The 16,461-nt window shown below is 48.7% G+C and overlaps 1 protein-coding gene and 1 non-coding gene across 7 annotated transcripts in view; one reads left to right on the top strand and one right to left on the bottom strand.

Moving 5' to 3' along the window:
• The first annotated feature begins 1,809 nt into the window (after nucleotides 1–1,809).
• MICAL2 (microtubule associated monooxygenase, calponin and LIM domain containing 2) overlaps nucleotides 1,810–16,461 on the top strand; it is a 244,115-nt gene continuing 229,463 nt past the window's right edge. For 3 of the 6 annotated variants that reach the window (XM_055548617.1, XM_055548616.1, XM_055548618.1), the window contains exon 1: nucleotides 1,814–2,011. The gene's annotated coding sequence lies outside the window, so the exon portion shown is untranslated. Of the gene's footprint in view, nucleotides 2,012–16,461 lie in introns of all 6 variants that reach the window. The other 3 variants (XM_055548615.1, XM_055548614.1, XM_055548613.1) reach the window with 2 other exon arrangements.
• On the bottom strand, nucleotides 14,257–14,329 carry TRNAV-CAC (transfer RNA valine (anticodon CAC)). The gene has a single exon. It is a non-coding gene; the product is annotated as a tRNA-Val (tRNA).

The following is a 16,461-nucleotide window of genomic DNA, read 5'->3' as shown; positions in this document are numbered from 1 at the left end:
CCATGAACTTCCAGATGTTTAAGCTGGATTTAGAAAAGGTAGAGGAACCAGAGATCAAATTGCCAACATCTGTTGGATTATCGAAAAAGCAAGAGAGTTCCAGAAAACATCTATTTCTGTTTTATTGACTATGCCAAAGCCTTTGACTGTGTGCATCACAACAAAGTATGGAAAATTTTTCCACACTTTGGAAATGGGAGTACCAGACCACTTGACCTGCCTCCTGAGAAATCTGTATGCAGGTCAAGAAGCAACAGTTAGAACTGGACATAGAAAAACAGACTGGTTCCAAATCAGGAAAGGAGTACATCAAGGCTGTATATTGTCACCCTGCTTATTTAACTTATATGCAGAGTACATCATGCAAAATGCTGGGCTGGATGAAGTATAAGCTGGAATCAAGATTGCTGGGAGAAATATCAATAATCTCAGATATGCAGATGACACTACCCTTATGGCAGAAAGCGAAGAAGAACTAAAGAGTTTCTTGATGAAAGTGAAAGAGGAGAGTGAAAAAGTTGGCTTAAAACTCAACATTTAGAAAACTAAGATCATGGCATCTGGTCTCATCACCTCATGTCAAATGGATGGGGAAACAATGGAAACAGTGACAAATTTTATTTTGGGGGGCTCCAAAATCACTGTAGATGGTGACTGCAGCCATGAAATTAAAAGATATTTGCTCCGTGGAAGAAAAGCTATAATACAATTATGTAAAGTTTAAAAAATAAAATAAAATTAAAAAAAAAAAAGAAAAGCTATGACTAACCTAGACAGCATATTAAAAAGCAGAGACATTACTTTGCTGACAAAGGTCTGTCTAATCAAAGCTATGGTTTTTCCAGTAGTCACGTATGGATGTGAGAGTTGGACTATAAAGAAAGCTGAGTGCCAAAGAATTGATGCTTTTGAACTGTGGTGTTGGAGAAGACTCTTGAGAGTCCCTTGGACTGCAAGGAGAACCAACCAATCCATCCTAAAGGAAATCAGCCCTGAATATTCATTGGAAGGACTGATGTTGAAGCTGAAACTCCAATACTTTGGCCACCTGATGCAAGGAACTGACTCATTGGAAAAGACACTGATGCTGGGAAAGATTGAAGGCAGGAGGAGAAGGGGACGACAGAGGATGAGATGGTTGGGTGGCATCACCGACTCAATGGACATGAGTTTGAGTTAACTCCGGGAGTCAGTGTTGGACAGGGAGGCCTGGTGCAATGCAGTCCATGGGGTCGCAAAGAGTTGGACATGACTGAGCGACTGAACTGAACAGGTGATATGCACCACCGCCTCTTTCCACCAGTTTTATTCTAAGGCCAGTCCAGGTGAGGGGAAGGGCCTATCCGCTAGCAGGGGTTTGCTGAAGCCCAGAGTGGTCAAGAAGCAAAGCAAGAAGGAAGGGCCACGGCCGGTACTAGAACTGGTATGCCGTTCCCCCAAGTCCAAAAGGGGACACCGAGGGTTGCTTTCCAGCTTCTTAGGCCAAGGAGCGTGAAGCCCAGCCCTTGCCTCTTTCTTGACATTTGGATACCCGTACCAGGGTTTTCATCTAGCAGCACCACCACGCCTTGTCCCCATCGGCCCTCTGCTGGTCTCAGAATTGCACTGATCTCGGTGGGAGCGCCGGGCTGCTCCCTACTCTAGGGCCGGGCTACAGCCCACGTGCGCCCGCGGCTGCCGCGGTGACAGCTGGCCCCCCAGGGGCGGGGCGGGTGGAGAGCAGGGGTGGGGGTGGGCTCCGCGCCGCGCCGCCATTGGCTACGGGCGGGCACCTAGGGGCGGGGCTGCGCCGCCGGTGGCCCTGTCATTGGTCTCGCCGCAGATGGGGGCGTCTCCCGGTCCTGTCGGCCGCAAGGCGCAGAACCGCAGGCGCTCGCCGGGCTAAGCCTGCGCGGGGACGCCTAGCTCGCTCACAGTTCGGCAGGCGGCCTCCGGGTCCCGACCACTGCGCCCGCGGCCCTGGGCGAGAATAGAGGCTGGACTCGGGGTTCGGCGGCCGGCGCCGCTCTCGGTAAGGAGGTGGGGGGAACGGGAGGGAAGGGGAGAGTGGGGTTCCAGGAAGAGCGGGCGGGGACCTTGGTAGCCGAGCCTGGACTCTGCGCCCTAGCTGGCGCCGGGGAGGGTCAGGTGCGGCGGCAGCATCTCCCGCCTCAGACCCTCCCCTCGAGGCGCCCAGAGAGCAGGTGGCGCTGCCCAGGGAGGCCGGTGTACCTCGATAGCTCTCTGAATCCATTAGAACGCAGTACCACGGACTACCTCTTACTCCGCCCCACAACACCCAAATTCTTCCATTCTAAGCCTAGAAAATACCCAAACGTCGACATGGAGTGGGAGCGACGCGCCAGCAGTACCGCCTGCCACCGGGGCAGATCATCCCCAAACTTATCTTCCCACGATTTGGGCACCTAGCCTGTCACGTTCTTTCCCGGCGTTTCGCTGGGCGCACCCCACACCCTAGCAGGGTTCCCCTCCCTTAACAACAGGAAGTTAAGTTGGGCCAAATGTCGGTGGCCTGGCCGCCTGCGGGGTAGGATTGGGTCTGGGACGGTGGCCCGAGGGGCTGTGGAGCTGTCTTTTTCTGAACCTCGTTCCCCCAGCAGCACGCACACCCCCCAGGCACCGGAGCACCCGCCCTTGCGGACCGGCCCCGGGTAAAAGTGCCCGTTAACTTGACTTCCAGGCCGGGGCAGGTGGGGTTAATTTATCCTAGGCCAGCCTTTCGGCAGAACTGGGAACGGGCTTTGCTGGATGGGGAGGAGGCGTGTTGAAACCAGAGTAAACGTGCGTCTCCTTCCACATTGTTTATTCTGAAGCCAAAGAGCTTTTATTTGGAGGCACATCGGGCCCTAATGGGACCTTAAGCAGTGTGGGGACCTCTTTCTGTCAGTCTCGCCTGCTCACTACAGTCTTGGGTGGTGTCCCTGAAGGATGAAGTCCCAACCAGTTCCCTTCTGGGCGGCCTGGTGGGAGAAGAAGTCAGCAGCTGGTTGGCCCTGAGATGTTTGCTTGCCTGGGTGCTCTGAGACCAGGGTCCCCTGGGTCTCCAGGCCAGGTCTGTTCCTGTCCCTTTCCCAGGGGAAGGGGGCCCAAGGGGGGCTCAGGTCTCCAGGGCAGCCACACATGATGCTGTGGAAGCTCTTATTGCAGTAAGAACTGGCCTTCAGATAGAGAGAAGATGGTTTTATTAAGTGCCTACTGAGCGAGCTAGGCACTTAAGTCTTGGCTTGTGGTACTTTTGTGGCCAATTTCACAGTAATTAAAAACCTCTGAGAGGTTTGCCCTCCTCATTTTAGAGATGGGGAAACAGACTCAGGTAGGGTAAGTGCCCAAGGTCACATAGAAAGTGGCATAGCCAGGATTTGAAACAGACTGCCAGAGCTCAGGCTCAGTGCTCTTCCTGCTGACCCATGGCTGTGAAGAGTGAGTGTTGTAGGCTCCTGGCCTCTGAAAAGATTCTGTCCAAAGATCCTGAGGGTGCTTCTTATTTATTTATTTATTTTGATGTGGACCATTTTTAAAGTCATTATTGAATTTGTTACAATACTGCTTTTGTTTTGTTTTAGTTTTTTGGGCCACAAGGCATGTGGGATCTTAGCCCCCCGACCAGAGATCAGACCCGCACACCCTGCCTTCGAAGGTGGAGTCTTAATCACTGGACTGCCAGGGACGGCCCCTGGGTGTTTTTGTCTCTTTTTTTTTTTTAAAGCAGAGCACTTGAACTGACCCAAGTTAGCCAAATTGTTCAACCTGCAGACGTCTTGCCCACCCTGTCCTTCAAGGATGATGGCAGGTGTTGGTCATGCTGTGAGCGGGAGGGGGTGATTGTTGGAGTCTGGGTGGTATTTGAGGGGGAAGGCTGCCTCTGCCGCTGTTGACTTGAACCTACCTCTGAGAGTTGACTTCTGCAATGATTTAGAAGGACTGTTATTTGCAATAATCTCTACTTTAGGGCTGATTCTAGTTTTATTTTGTTTTGTTTTGTTTTGTTTTAGGAGGGAGGGCAGATGGTGAAGTACATTAGCTGTGATTGTAAGGTGACTGAGATCCACAGTTGGAGTTTATGTTTATAAAAAATGAAATCACTGCCTCTTTCCTTCTTCAGGCCCAGGACTGGCGTTCTGCTCATCCTACTCTTCTGAAAGAAAATTGTGATTACCAATTAGTTACACCTTAGTATAAATCAGCTTATGGACTAAGGCTGATTGTGGTTTGGTCATTGGAAGCCTATTCCCAGGAACTTTAAGAAGCACAGGAGCACTGAGTAATCCCTCTCTGCCTGTGATTGGGATGTGTCTCTTTTCTCCACCCACGTCCACACCCATCTGGGTGTGCCTCCCAGTCATGGGCCCTGTTCCTTTCACTCCCTACTACTGAGGTCCTGCCTTCCTGGGGGAGAACCTTGTCTCTGCCAAGAGGAGTGGGGTTAAGTGCAAAAAGATTTGGGTTGAACATTGTCAATCTTTGAGGCTTTTCCAGGGCTAGAGAGTCTCTGTTGTTTAAAGAACCAGAAAAGGGAACACTGTATATCATGCTGGGATTTTTCATTCCTTATAATCATTTGATCCTCACGGTAGCCCTCTGAAGAAGTAGGTAAGGTTATTCCCATTTTACAGATTAGGAAACTGAGGTTCAGGGACTTACCTCCAATTATAAGCCTAGTGAGTGACCAAACTAGGATTCTGTTCTCCATCTGCATGAATGAGGTCTGCATGGTGAATTCAACACTGAGAGAAACAGGAAAAAACTGTGGCCATTCTCTGAACTTTGGAGGCTTGGTGTGTACAGCCCTCTGTTGTGCTTATGATTCCCCAGCTTATGTTGTAATTATTTGTGAACATTTCTTTCCACCCCACTATGAAATGGCATTTAAAATGCTCATAAACATGGCATATTTATGGAGGTCCAGTGGTTAGGACTGGGCACTTCACTGCAAGGGCCTGGGTTCTATCCCTGGTCAGAAAACTAAGACCCCACAAACTGCGCAGTGCAGTCCCTACCCCCCCTCCCCCCACCAATCATTAATATTTTCAAGCACAAAAATAGAATAGTATAATGAGCCCCAAATACTCATTATCCAGCTTCAGCAACCAAGATCATGCCAGGCTGGCTTCATCTCTCTCTTTCTCTTTTTTTCTTCCCTATCTATTTTAAAAAGAAGGTTCTTTCATGACCACATCACTATTATTGCATGTAGCAGAATCAACAGTAACTCTTTGGTCTCATCTGTATATATTCAGATGAAGTGACCTTCCTCATGAGTTTGTTAAATCACGATCCAAACAAAGTCTGTGTGGTACATTTGGTTGTTAGTCCTTTTACGCCTACTTTAGTCTGGAGCACCACCCCCTCTGTGGCACTTCTGCTTTTATCCAGCCGTTTTCCGTTACCCTCCGTTTTTAAATCTCCCACTGGACAGCGAACCCTTTGATGCTCGAGTCTGCTTTTGTGCTCTGTTGGATCCCCAGTGCTGTCCCTGGGATGGGGCAGGGGCGTGGTGAGCATCTGCCCAGTGATGTTGCAGCCACTCAGGGAATGCATATTGAATGAATGGATCCTGTGGTGGGTTTGTGTGACGGCCCGTGCATGTGTTTAGCTAAGAGGTTTTTTTTTTTTTTAAAAAAAGATGACTTGCTAGAGTGTGGATATTTCCTCTGTAAGCGTCAGCCTGTAAACATCCTAAAACAATAGGAGAACTATTTGCCGTGCTCTCTGGCACTATGGTTTGCTGTGTGGGGAGCCCAGGCAGCTGCCGAGGTGCCCTGATCAGCAACTGGCCTCCCCAAATCACACGTGGGGCTGACAGGGACTGAGGTCATTTCTGCCCAAGCTCTGAATACTGACTTATGCAGCCACAGGCATTACCACATTAGGAGTCCAGCATTTGGCCTTGGGCTGCCCAGAGAATGCTGTCCACCTCTCTCTGGGCAGTTTAAGATTCTTGCCTTGTGCCTTCGGGAGCCTTCTCTATCTGGCCTCATACCTGGGCAAGGTGTGGGCTCTTCTCAAATCATTATCCATCTGCAACTGACAGACTGTGACAGAAAACATACACTTATAACCTTTCAGTGTCTGGTCTGAATTTATGGTGAAGAGATAGTATCACCATCGGCACCTTTGTAGGCGTCCTAATGAAGGAGACCAGAGGCTCAGTGAGAAGGACGAGGTGTGTTCCCTCCCCCAGATAACAAGCTTCACACCTGGATTCCTTGTCAGATCTCTCCAAGGTGCTGGGCTCTCTGATAGCCATCTTCTGACCCACCCAGCAAAGACCCTTCTCTGCAAATAGCCCCTAAATGAGGAGGCCTTTTTCTTTTCCTCCTCCTCCTCAACATAAACAGGCTTTTCCACTAGCCATTAAGTATAAGAGAATGTTGTTTTTCTCTCTGTGTGGTGGAGATAGAGTTAATTTTTTCCTGTATATTATATTTCTCAGCATTTTTCTAAAATTTTTATAATAAAAATGTTTCATTGTTCTAATGGAAAATCAAAATATTTGGGGATATTTTTCCTCTTAAAAAAGAGAACTTCCTTCAACTGAGTTGTGTAGGTAAACAAGGTTATACATGCACTCTGTCCAGTTTTATGTGTGGATAGGTTCCTATACCCATTGGGATTTTGATATTTGCCTATTTTATTTTTTGACATTATTTTAAAGAATATATCTGTGTTTTTATTTACATTTTTTAATGTTTGGCCTCACCGAGTAGTTTGCAGGATCTTAGCTCCCGGACCAGAGATGGAACCCAGACCTGTACAGTGAAAGGGCCAACCACCAGGGAATTCTCATACCTAAGAAAGCTGGAGCTTTGGAGACAGGACACTGTGGAATCCATGCAGCCTGACCCTCTTTCTCATTGTACCACCTCACTTTCTTTCATGAGAATTTCATTCTGGTTTCCTCAGAATGAAATCGTTCTCATGGTAGGCTCTTGATTGTGATTTTTTTTATTCAGGGAGTTGGAGATATCAAAAGAGGACAGAATAACATAGTGGGTTAAGAAAAAGGCAGGGCAAAGCTTCAGGCTCAGACGGCCTGTCTCGTCCCCTTGGGAAAGTGCCTGATGGCCAGATGCCCCACTCACCTCACTTCGGGGGGCCCTGACCCCTCCCTCCACCATTTTCTGTTTTTCTCCCTGCCACCTCCTCCTAGGTAGAAAGCATAGCTGCTCTGCACTGATAAGGCTCCTCCTTCTCAAGCCCTGATCATCTGGTCTCTGAACTCAGAGTTAGTGGGGGTGACGGGGACATGGGCCTTCTAGTCACAAACAAACCTTCATCTTAGGGCTGGGTCACAGTGGAGTGTGATTTTTGAGATGCTTCCCTTCTCTGCCAGCTGTTAAGAAAATGTCCATCCCTGTGTCCCAGAGGAAGAGCCGTTTGTGAATACCAGGTATGTTGGTTGTTGTTTAGTCACTGAGTTGTGTCTTGACTCTTTTGAGACCCCATGGACTCTAGCCTGCCAGGCTCCTCTGTCCAGGGGTTTCCCGGGCAAGAATACTGAAGTTGGTAGCCATTTCCTTTTCCAGGGGTTCTTCCCAACCCAGGGATCGAACCCACATCTCCTACATTGCAGGTGGATTCTTTACCACTGAGCCACTGGGGAAGTCTGGTACTAGGTATTGTATCGTTTCTTAAATGCAATTGCTCTAAATATTACTACAGTTTATCCTAGGAAAACCTGTGTGTCTCCCTGGTGGCTGGGAGTGAGGTGTGTGTGTGTGTGTGTGTGTGTGTGTGTGTGGATGGTGAGGTGTTTGTAGGGTTGGGACTTTAGTGTGCTCTGTACTTGTGCTGGTGTTTCTCTCCCCTGAGAGTCAGAGCAATCTCCCTGTCCCTCCCCACCTGAACCCCCCTTTTCTTGGAGGTATCCAGAGACCTTGCTGCTCTTGTATTCCTTCCAAGGCTCGGTCTGCTTTCTCTTTGGGGAATACAGAGATCAAGGCAGGGACTTGTTTCCTGCTGGTTTGGGGCTCAGGTTTTCCCTTTCCCATGCAGTGGAGGATGTCTAGTGCCGATGTCCTTTCTAAAGGCAACAAGGTAGGATAGCAAAGAGTCGGCTGGCGGCCCCTGATCCCTGAGCTGCTGCAACAGCAGGTTTAATGGAACGTTTGCAGGCTGGAGCTCCTGACACGCCCAGTGCAGAAACCCAACCAGCCCAGAGACAGGGGGGGAGTCTAAGAACATCTCGTCCTGCACCGTAGTATCAATGTGTTAAGATGCGGAAACTACTTCTTGGCTCTGGTGACTTTGAATGGTTGGCTTTGGCTACTGATCTGAGAACTGACTGTATATGGTGAAGAGTTGCAGGATCTCAGGGTTTAACTTGTGCCAGGGCCAGGAGAATGAAGTGTAGGGGAGGATGAAGAAGTGCCAAAGTCGCTCGGACGTTCTGATCACCAAGGAAAGCTGCTGGGGGCCTGGTAGAGCTGCTGAACCCTTCTGTTGGACAGCTTCATCGCAGGGGAGCAGCATGGGGGGTTGAGGTGCGGCCTGTGGAGTTCACGGCTGCTGTAAAGTTGGGGCGCTGATGACTCTGCATGTCAGGACGGCTGGGCTTTTGCACAGTGGAATACAAAGATGATAACAGTCAGGAGCTCTCTGCTTGGAGGGGTGAGAAATCCGATAGTGGAAGAAAGGGACAGAATAGAGGATTAAGCAGGGGAGTCAGGGAAGCCTCTCTCCAGACCCTCGAGAAGAGGATACAGTCAATCTGTTTCCTAAAGGGATGTCATGGGGGGCTCATGCAACTGGTTGCAGCCTTGGAGACCAAGGGGTTCATGCTCAGAGAGCTTCTGGCCATCTGCCTGGGCTTGCAGCAAGTTACTATTGTGAGGGAGATAAGAAGCTTCTTCTGGATTCCAGGCTTGCTGCGACCAGGGGACCCAGGACTTCCTGCTTGGTCCAGGTCACTATCTCCAGCTTGGGCGTGTCTGTTACCTAGTACCTGACATCTTGGGCTCTCTTAAAAATGACTCACCCATGGGAATTCCCTGGTGGTCTAGAGGTTAGGACTATGCACTTTCATTGCCAAGGGCCCAGGTTCAATCCCTGGTGGGAGAACTAAGAGCCCACAAACTGCATGATGCGGCCAAAAAAAAAAGACTCATCCTTCTCCTACCACGTGCATGGATGACGGTACTCACCCTCCCCCACCCCATGTATACACACACACACATACCACACAAGTGATGCTACTCACCTCCACACACACGTGCATAGATAGTGATGCTCACCCAGCCTCCCCCCCACATACCTGGATACATGACATTCACCACCCCCCACATAGATGAGGCTATTCACTCCACACATACATGGGTGCGTGGTAACATATTCACTCAGTACAAAGAGAATTCAATGAAAAGCAGTCCCCCAGTCCTCAGTTCTCTTCCTCAGCGGCACTACTGTCCCTAGTCTCCCGTGGCTCCTTCCAGATAGTCTAGGCATATATTTGTGCCTGTTTCCCTCTTCATTCCTCTCTCAGGCTGGGAAGCCACCAGGCTGGAAAACCAAAGGACCCGCGGGGCTGCTGAGACTCAGCAGTTATCTGAATTAGCCAGGCATGGCTTGACTCCTGCCCTTCTACCCTACTCTGTCACCTCTCCCATTTAGGACCCTCCTTGGGTTGGATTTGTGGGTGCAGAGAGTCTGGTCACTTAGACGCTCAGGGGCACTTTCTGGGTGCGGGTGACGGAGGCAAAGACAAACAAATATGCTAAGACAGACCTGGGTTTGAATCGAAGCCATGTGGCCTTGGGCATCAACGAACCCTAGTGTTTTAGTCTGTTAAAAAAAAAAAAAAAGGAGGTAATCACACTGAAGTCAGGGAATTGATGTAGAAATAAAATATTTGTGAAGTGCCCCACTTAGGTAGGCACTCAGAACTGTCAGTTTTTTTCCACTTGTAATGAGTGACCCATTTTCAGAATGAATGACACTGGCATGGAATCCTCTGGATGACTTCCTGGAAATTTTCTTGGTGGATCCCTGAGCTTTTATTTCCCTGCAGATGGCAGCCAGTTCTCCATTTTCTGCCAAGTTGGGCTCTCCCCCACCACCTCTTCCTGCTGTGTCCACCCCAGCCTCTGAACACCCCCTTTTCCTCTGTCCTTTCATCCCCTCACCTCTCCCCTACTGTTGGTGAGCAGGAGGCTGCAGGTGCCTGGAGAAAGCTCTGGGCTGTTTATGGCTGTTCTCTGGGGGTGTTCATGCTCTAATCTTCTTCAGAAGCTCCAGCAGATGTCTGTTTATTGCTGAAACTTCATCTTTATCTTCAGCATAAGAGAAGAAAGAGGCTATTTTTAAAGAACTTTAATTGGCAGGTCTGCACACCACGGCCTAGATTGCCTCCAAGTTTCGTTCTTCATCGTGCTCACTCTACCCATTTGAAACCCTTCAGATCCAAACAGAGAGACCTTATATGTCCTGATTTTAGGGCAGCACTTACATTTGGCAGGCAGTGGTAATCTCTTAAAAAGGTAGGTCAGGGAGCAAAAGCAATCAGCTGACTGTCTTTCTGGGTTGGGACAAATGGAATAAGAGAGTAGCATTTGTATGTCCATAGAAACCAGCATCTTCCCCCACTTCTGCCCCTTCCTTCTCCCTACGCTGAGAGGGGCCTGCCTGCTGACTGCTGCCTGCTGATTGGCTGGGAGATCTTTAGCCTTAGCTTTCCCTTTGGACTCAGGTGGGGCTCAAGGTAAGGGGGGAGTGAAAGCAGGTAGTTTCAAATGATACTGACCTCTCAGGAGGGAGGACGAGTAGACACTATGAGTCACAGAAACTTGAGATGTCAGATTGGAAGGGACCTCTGAGATCACCTAGTTCTCACTCCTGCCACCTTGGTTTTTTTTTTTTTTAACCCATGGGGAAACTGAGGCTCAGAGGCTTCTTGTATTTTTGTTTAATTGATTTTTTTTGCTGTACTTTGCAGCATGTGGGATCTTAGTTCCCCAACCAGGGAGGGAAACCACACCCCCTTCAGTGGAATCATGGAGTCTTAACCATTGAACTGCCAGGGAAGTATCAAGGTTTCCTGATACTGAGTGGAGGCCAGAACGTGTGGTTCCTGGCTCAAAGTCACCTAGCCAGGTCAGAATCTGTTCTCCGTCCTCCATTTCTGTCAGGCTGTGAGTCTGTGACCAGGCTTGGGCAACATACTTGGATCTGGCCTTCCCTTTTGCAGCACCAAGCTGCACCTCCCCTTTCTAGCAGGTCTCTTGTGCTTTGGATTGGGGCTTCCTAGGTGGCACTAGTGGTAAAGATCCTGTCTGCCAGTGCAGGAGACACAAGAGATAAGTGTTCAATCTTTGGGTAGGGAAGATCCCTTGGAGGAGGGCGAGGTGACCCACTCCAGTATTCTTGCCTGGAGAATCCCATGGACAGAGGAGCCCGGCAGGCTCCAGTCTAACAGGCTAGCAAAGAGTCAGACACGACTGAAACAATTTAGCACCCTGGTAGCACTGGCTTGCACAGTGGTTTGGTGCAACATCTTCCCTTATCAGAACTCCTGCCCCCAGAGTTCTGGGGCCTAAAATTCCCACCTTTGTCTTCAGCCCTTGTCTCCAAAGGGCCTTTGTTAAAAATATAGAATTTAACTGGGAAAGATATTATGTTGATTAGTTTATCTCCAATTAACTGTCAGGTGAGAGCTAAACCTTGAGAGAATGGGGAATGAGTCAACTTGAAGTAGGTGGAGAAGGGAGTCAGAAAGGACTGTAAATAGGGTGCTGTCTGGGCTGGCAAGGAGCATGGTGACCTACGCTCCTTAGGGCTTGGTGTTCAGCTGCCACGCAGAGGGGTACTGTGCTGAATGACAGAAGCAAAGCTTTCATCTAACATGTGGAGGTAGGTGCCTTAGACAAGCCCATAGATGCCCACACATCAAGATAAGAGCTTGGAATGTTGCATTAGACAGTCGCAGTGTGAGGGAGTCAGGGGAGACCTCCTGGAGGAGGTGGCAGTTGGTCATTGAGATGGGCCTTGAAAGATAGGATTTCATAGGCAGAGATGGGGAGAGGTAGAGTGCAAAGAGATGTGGAAACATAAGGGTATGTTCAGGATGTCACGTGGTAGAAATGTGGGGGCTGCCTGGGGGAACTGTGGAAGCTGAGGCTAGAATCAGGCTAGCCTTGAGTACTGGTGAGAGGGGTGAGTATGGCCCTAACCCTGCAGGCAGTGGGAACTATTGGAAAGGGACGGTCAGAGTGCTCCTTCAGGCCGATCAGGTTGTGCAAGATAAGCCTATGTGAGAATCAGGGGTGGGGAATCTCTTAGGAGGTCTGCGCTGCCCTCCATGTGCTGGACAGGTACTCTGACCAGAAGGTGGTGGGGGCTGGGGAACAGAAGGGTCGAGGGGTGCTTAAGTCTGGGCCCGACTAAGGCCTTGTCTGAGCTTTTGCCTCACCGTCTTCTGTGTGAAGGGGTCAGTATGGGCAACCCCCGTCTTTCAGTGGATCAGGAAGGCAGCCCATTTGGAATGCCTCAGTTAGGGTCTTAGAATATGGGACATCTATCACTTTCTGTGCCCCCAGTGTGCCTGTTCTGTGCTTCGGTGGCTCTGTCTGCTGTAGAACAATTGTAATTGCCCTTACTTTTCACCCACCATTACTACAGGAGGTCTCCTCCCTCAGGGTCAGCCTGAGGGGGATGCATAGAGGAGTCATGGGTGCTGAACCCCTGGAAGTGGGTACCCATGGATTAAGAGAAGGTGTTACGTGCCTGCACATGGCTGAGGCAGCACAGCTGGCCTGGGCAAGGACCTCCATGATCCCCTCCTCCTTCATTGGAATCATTTCCACAGATGTCACCTGCTCGCGGCGCACTGTGGGTCATCATCAGAAATGACTTGATTCTCCTCTTCTACGGTCTCATAAGCCCCTGACTATCCCCTTCAGGTGGGTGCTGCTCTGGTATCTGGTGCCCACTTTGAGTTGTTCTCCCCAGTGGAGGAGGAAGCCTGGGCCTGCTGGCCGGCCGGCCTGGAACTGGACTGGATGTCTCCAGGCAACTGGATCATATAGGGCGGGGAGTTGGCTGAATCTCCAGCCCTCTGGACACCCTGGCCCTGGGAGGGGACAAAAGCTGAGCTCAGCTTCTGCCCGCTCCAGTGTTAACCTGGCAGGTGGGAGGCATGGCAACCTGGTGTGCTTACAGCTTTGACATTTGAGCAGAGCTGCTGGCACCTGTTCTCTGCCATAGACGTCTCAGAAACACCGTTGCTTTATGTGTTGGAATAAATTGCTTCAGCAGCGAGCAAATGGCATGAGTTTTGTGCTTGTGGGAGCTTCTGATAGAGGGTGGGGATGGAACGCTGAGACAGCTTTCCTCTTTCTTTGTTCTCCTAGCATCTGTGCTGCCAGTATGAGGCCAAGTTGGTTCATTCATCGATTGCTCAGCTGAGCACTCCATTCATTCTGCCAGTCAAAACTTTTGGAGGTCCCTGTATTTGAAGCATGTTGTCACGGACTGACCATGGCTTTCAGAGTGGCAGTAACACCTTGGTAAAGCCTCTGACTTTCTCTGAGTGTCAGGTTTCTCTTCTGTAAGATGGGGGTGACAGTGCCTGTCTCACGGCGGGCCGTGAGGATTAACTGGGCAGGGTATGTAACACAGCTGGCACACACCCGGCACATAGCAGGCATGTAGGTGGCCCCAGGCTGGCCCACTGGAGTCTGAGAACACAGTTGCGGGCCGTGTTCCACTCTGCTTCAGATCCCCCATTCAGCGCTGTTTCCTAAATGGCTTTTAAGTGGTGACTTTTTAAGAGAATAACTGAGCTAAGCACGTAGGTGGGTAACAAAGAAAGACGGGTTGCCTTTCTCTTTGTGGTGAGTTTTCTCTGTCAGACCTTAGGACCACAGGACTGTCACATGGGTGCTTGGTTTCCCCAGCGTGGTCCAGCCTGGGTTTTGCCTCAGAGGTGACCCATTCCATCTTTGGACAGAGCCTCCTATACCCCCTCCTGGCTCCCTATAGCTTCTGGCATCTGGGCCTAGATCTTCCTCCTTGGAATCATAGAGAAGGATACTCTAGTCTCTCTCCCATTTGAAAGCTCTTCAGATACTTTTATATATATATATATATATATATATATATATATATATATATATATATATTTATTTGGCTGTATCAGGTCTTCATTGCAGCTAGAGGATTTTTTTTTTTTTTCAGTTGTGGCATGTGCAATCTTTTTTTAGTTGTTGCATACAGAATCTTTAGTGGCACATGAACTCTTGGTTGCAGCATGTGGGATCTAGTTTTCCTGACCAGGGATTGAACCTGGGCCCCCTGCATTGTGATTGCAGAGTCTTAGCCATTGGACCACCAAGAAAGTCCCCAGACACTGTCTTTTAAATCAAATCGGTGATATTGTTGATTGTAAGATATACCATTCTCTTATGAACCTGTAAGAAATAGAAAGTACTTCCAGTTAAACTGAAGAACAATGCTTTGTTATCACTTAAAATGTTTATATTTACTGAAAGAATTCTCTTAGATTTTAGATATAGGTTTTTTGTGCATATCACTCTTGCATCCACATAAAAAGGAAAAGAAATTAGTTACAGCATTTTGAAAATGTCTTCACTTTTGGAATCCAAATCTCTCAAATCACTTTTTGACTCAGAGTTATCAATGTGTTCTTTTTTTTTTTTTTTTTTTGACATATTATATTTCTGGTGAAGTGGTGATGTATTTCTTAATCTCGATTGTCTTTGGAATTCTTTTTTCTAGGACTCACATTTCTTCCTCAAATGGTCCTTGAATGTTCTGGCTCCTGAAGTTTGAGGGTTGCAGTTGTCCAGACATGTCACGGGGAATAATAGTCAAGTTTCCATATGGTAGTGGCAATGAGGCAATGAGAACTATGCCACAGCTGCACTCTGGCCTAGAGACCATTAGATGCTGGGGTGTTATAAGATAATTCTGCTTTCAGACATTCTGTAACTGAAACAAATGCACATCTCCTAATAAGTAAAATATGATACTTAAAGACAGCCCTCTTGTCCTCTCCTGAGTTTTCTTCCAGATTTACAACCCTTGATGTGGGTTCGGGTGTTTTCCTGTGGTTCTTCTCTGAACAAACTCCATTTTTGTCTGTATCCTTCTAATACAGCAAGGCTAGTGCCCAGACCAGCTGTCATATTCATGGTGTGGTGTGACCACAGCAGAGGAAGGCAGGTATCCCCTCCCTAATTCAGGCCATTCTATTTCTTTTAATGCAGCCCAAGATTGCATCAGTTTTTCTGGCAACTACTTTACATTTTTGACTCACTGATATTACTCCTGACAAAATCTTTTTTTTTTTTTTGGCTGTACCACACGACTTAACAGAATCTTAGTTCTCTAACCCAGAATCAAACCTGTACCCACTGCATAGTCCTAATCACTGGACCGCCATGGAATTCTCCTGACCAGATCTTTTTAACATGGGGTATTGCTAAACTGCTTCTCCTCTGTCCTTAACATGTTCTTTATTATTTTTTTTTTTTAAAGATATCTTTTTTTTTTTTTTTAATTTATTTGTTTTTTGGCTATACCACAGGGCATGTGGGATCTTCGTTCCCCAACCAGGGATTGAACCTGCACCCCCTACAGTAGAAGCGCAGAGTTTTAACCACTGGACCACCAGGGAAAGCCCTAACATGTTCTTTAGAATTTAAGTGCAAGCCTCCTCCAATCTGATTCAGAACAAACATTTCTTTTAAATTTCAGTGTGTTAAATTCTGTGCAACCCTTTCACTTGAGCTCTTTCAGGATCCTGTTTAATGTGCTTTCCCTAGCATTGCCCAAATTGCCAGTAAAATGCTTATTAGCAGAGAACCCTCTGCTAGAGTCCTCCCCTCCTGACATGATCTTTCATCGGCTTGCTTGGGGACCCCTGCCTCAGTCTCTGCCTTTTGCTTTCCTGACCTCTAGCCAGATGCCTTTTTGGATCTAGTTATGCCAAATCTATCGTAATTCTCCACCAACTGTCAAGTATCCTATCACAGAAAGGCATGGACACTCCTTGACATCACGTGCTCTCAGTTCCCAGAGGGCTCTGGGACTGCTTTCAGGTGTCCCCAGAGTGCCCTCATAGGTGCAGTTCAGTGGTCTCACCTGCCAGAGTTTCCAGTGCTCCAGGCCAACCAGGGGGGTGGATGGCATTGAAATTATCTAAATATCCTTTCCTAAAACTCCAGGCTTCCCCCACCCACTACCCTTTCTCATCTCAGTGTTGGATCTTGGCGTGTCAGTCTAAGGATAGCTCTCTTCAACAGGGGCCATTGTGTGCCCAGAGTCGGAGCCAGGGTCCCTTGATACCTCTGGACCTCTTGGCTCAAGATGACCACCAGCCCTTCCTGTGGTCTGGGCATGTTGTGCAGCTTCAGCTCATCTCAGACTGTCCTCCTCTGGTTCATGGTCTGCGAGGAGGCTGTCTCGGGGGGTTCTTTGGGTTCACATCCTTCTCCCAGTGATGGG

Source organism: Bubalus kerabau, chromosome 15 (genome assembly GCF_029407905.1).
Source record: "Bubalus kerabau isolate K-KA32 ecotype Philippines breed swamp buffalo chromosome 15, PCC_UOA_SB_1v2, whole genome shotgun sequence".
Taxonomy (NCBI): Eukaryota; Metazoa; Chordata; class Mammalia; order Artiodactyla; family Bovidae; genus Bubalus; species Bubalus kerabau.
This window is presented reverse-complemented; position numbering and strand designations above follow the sequence as displayed.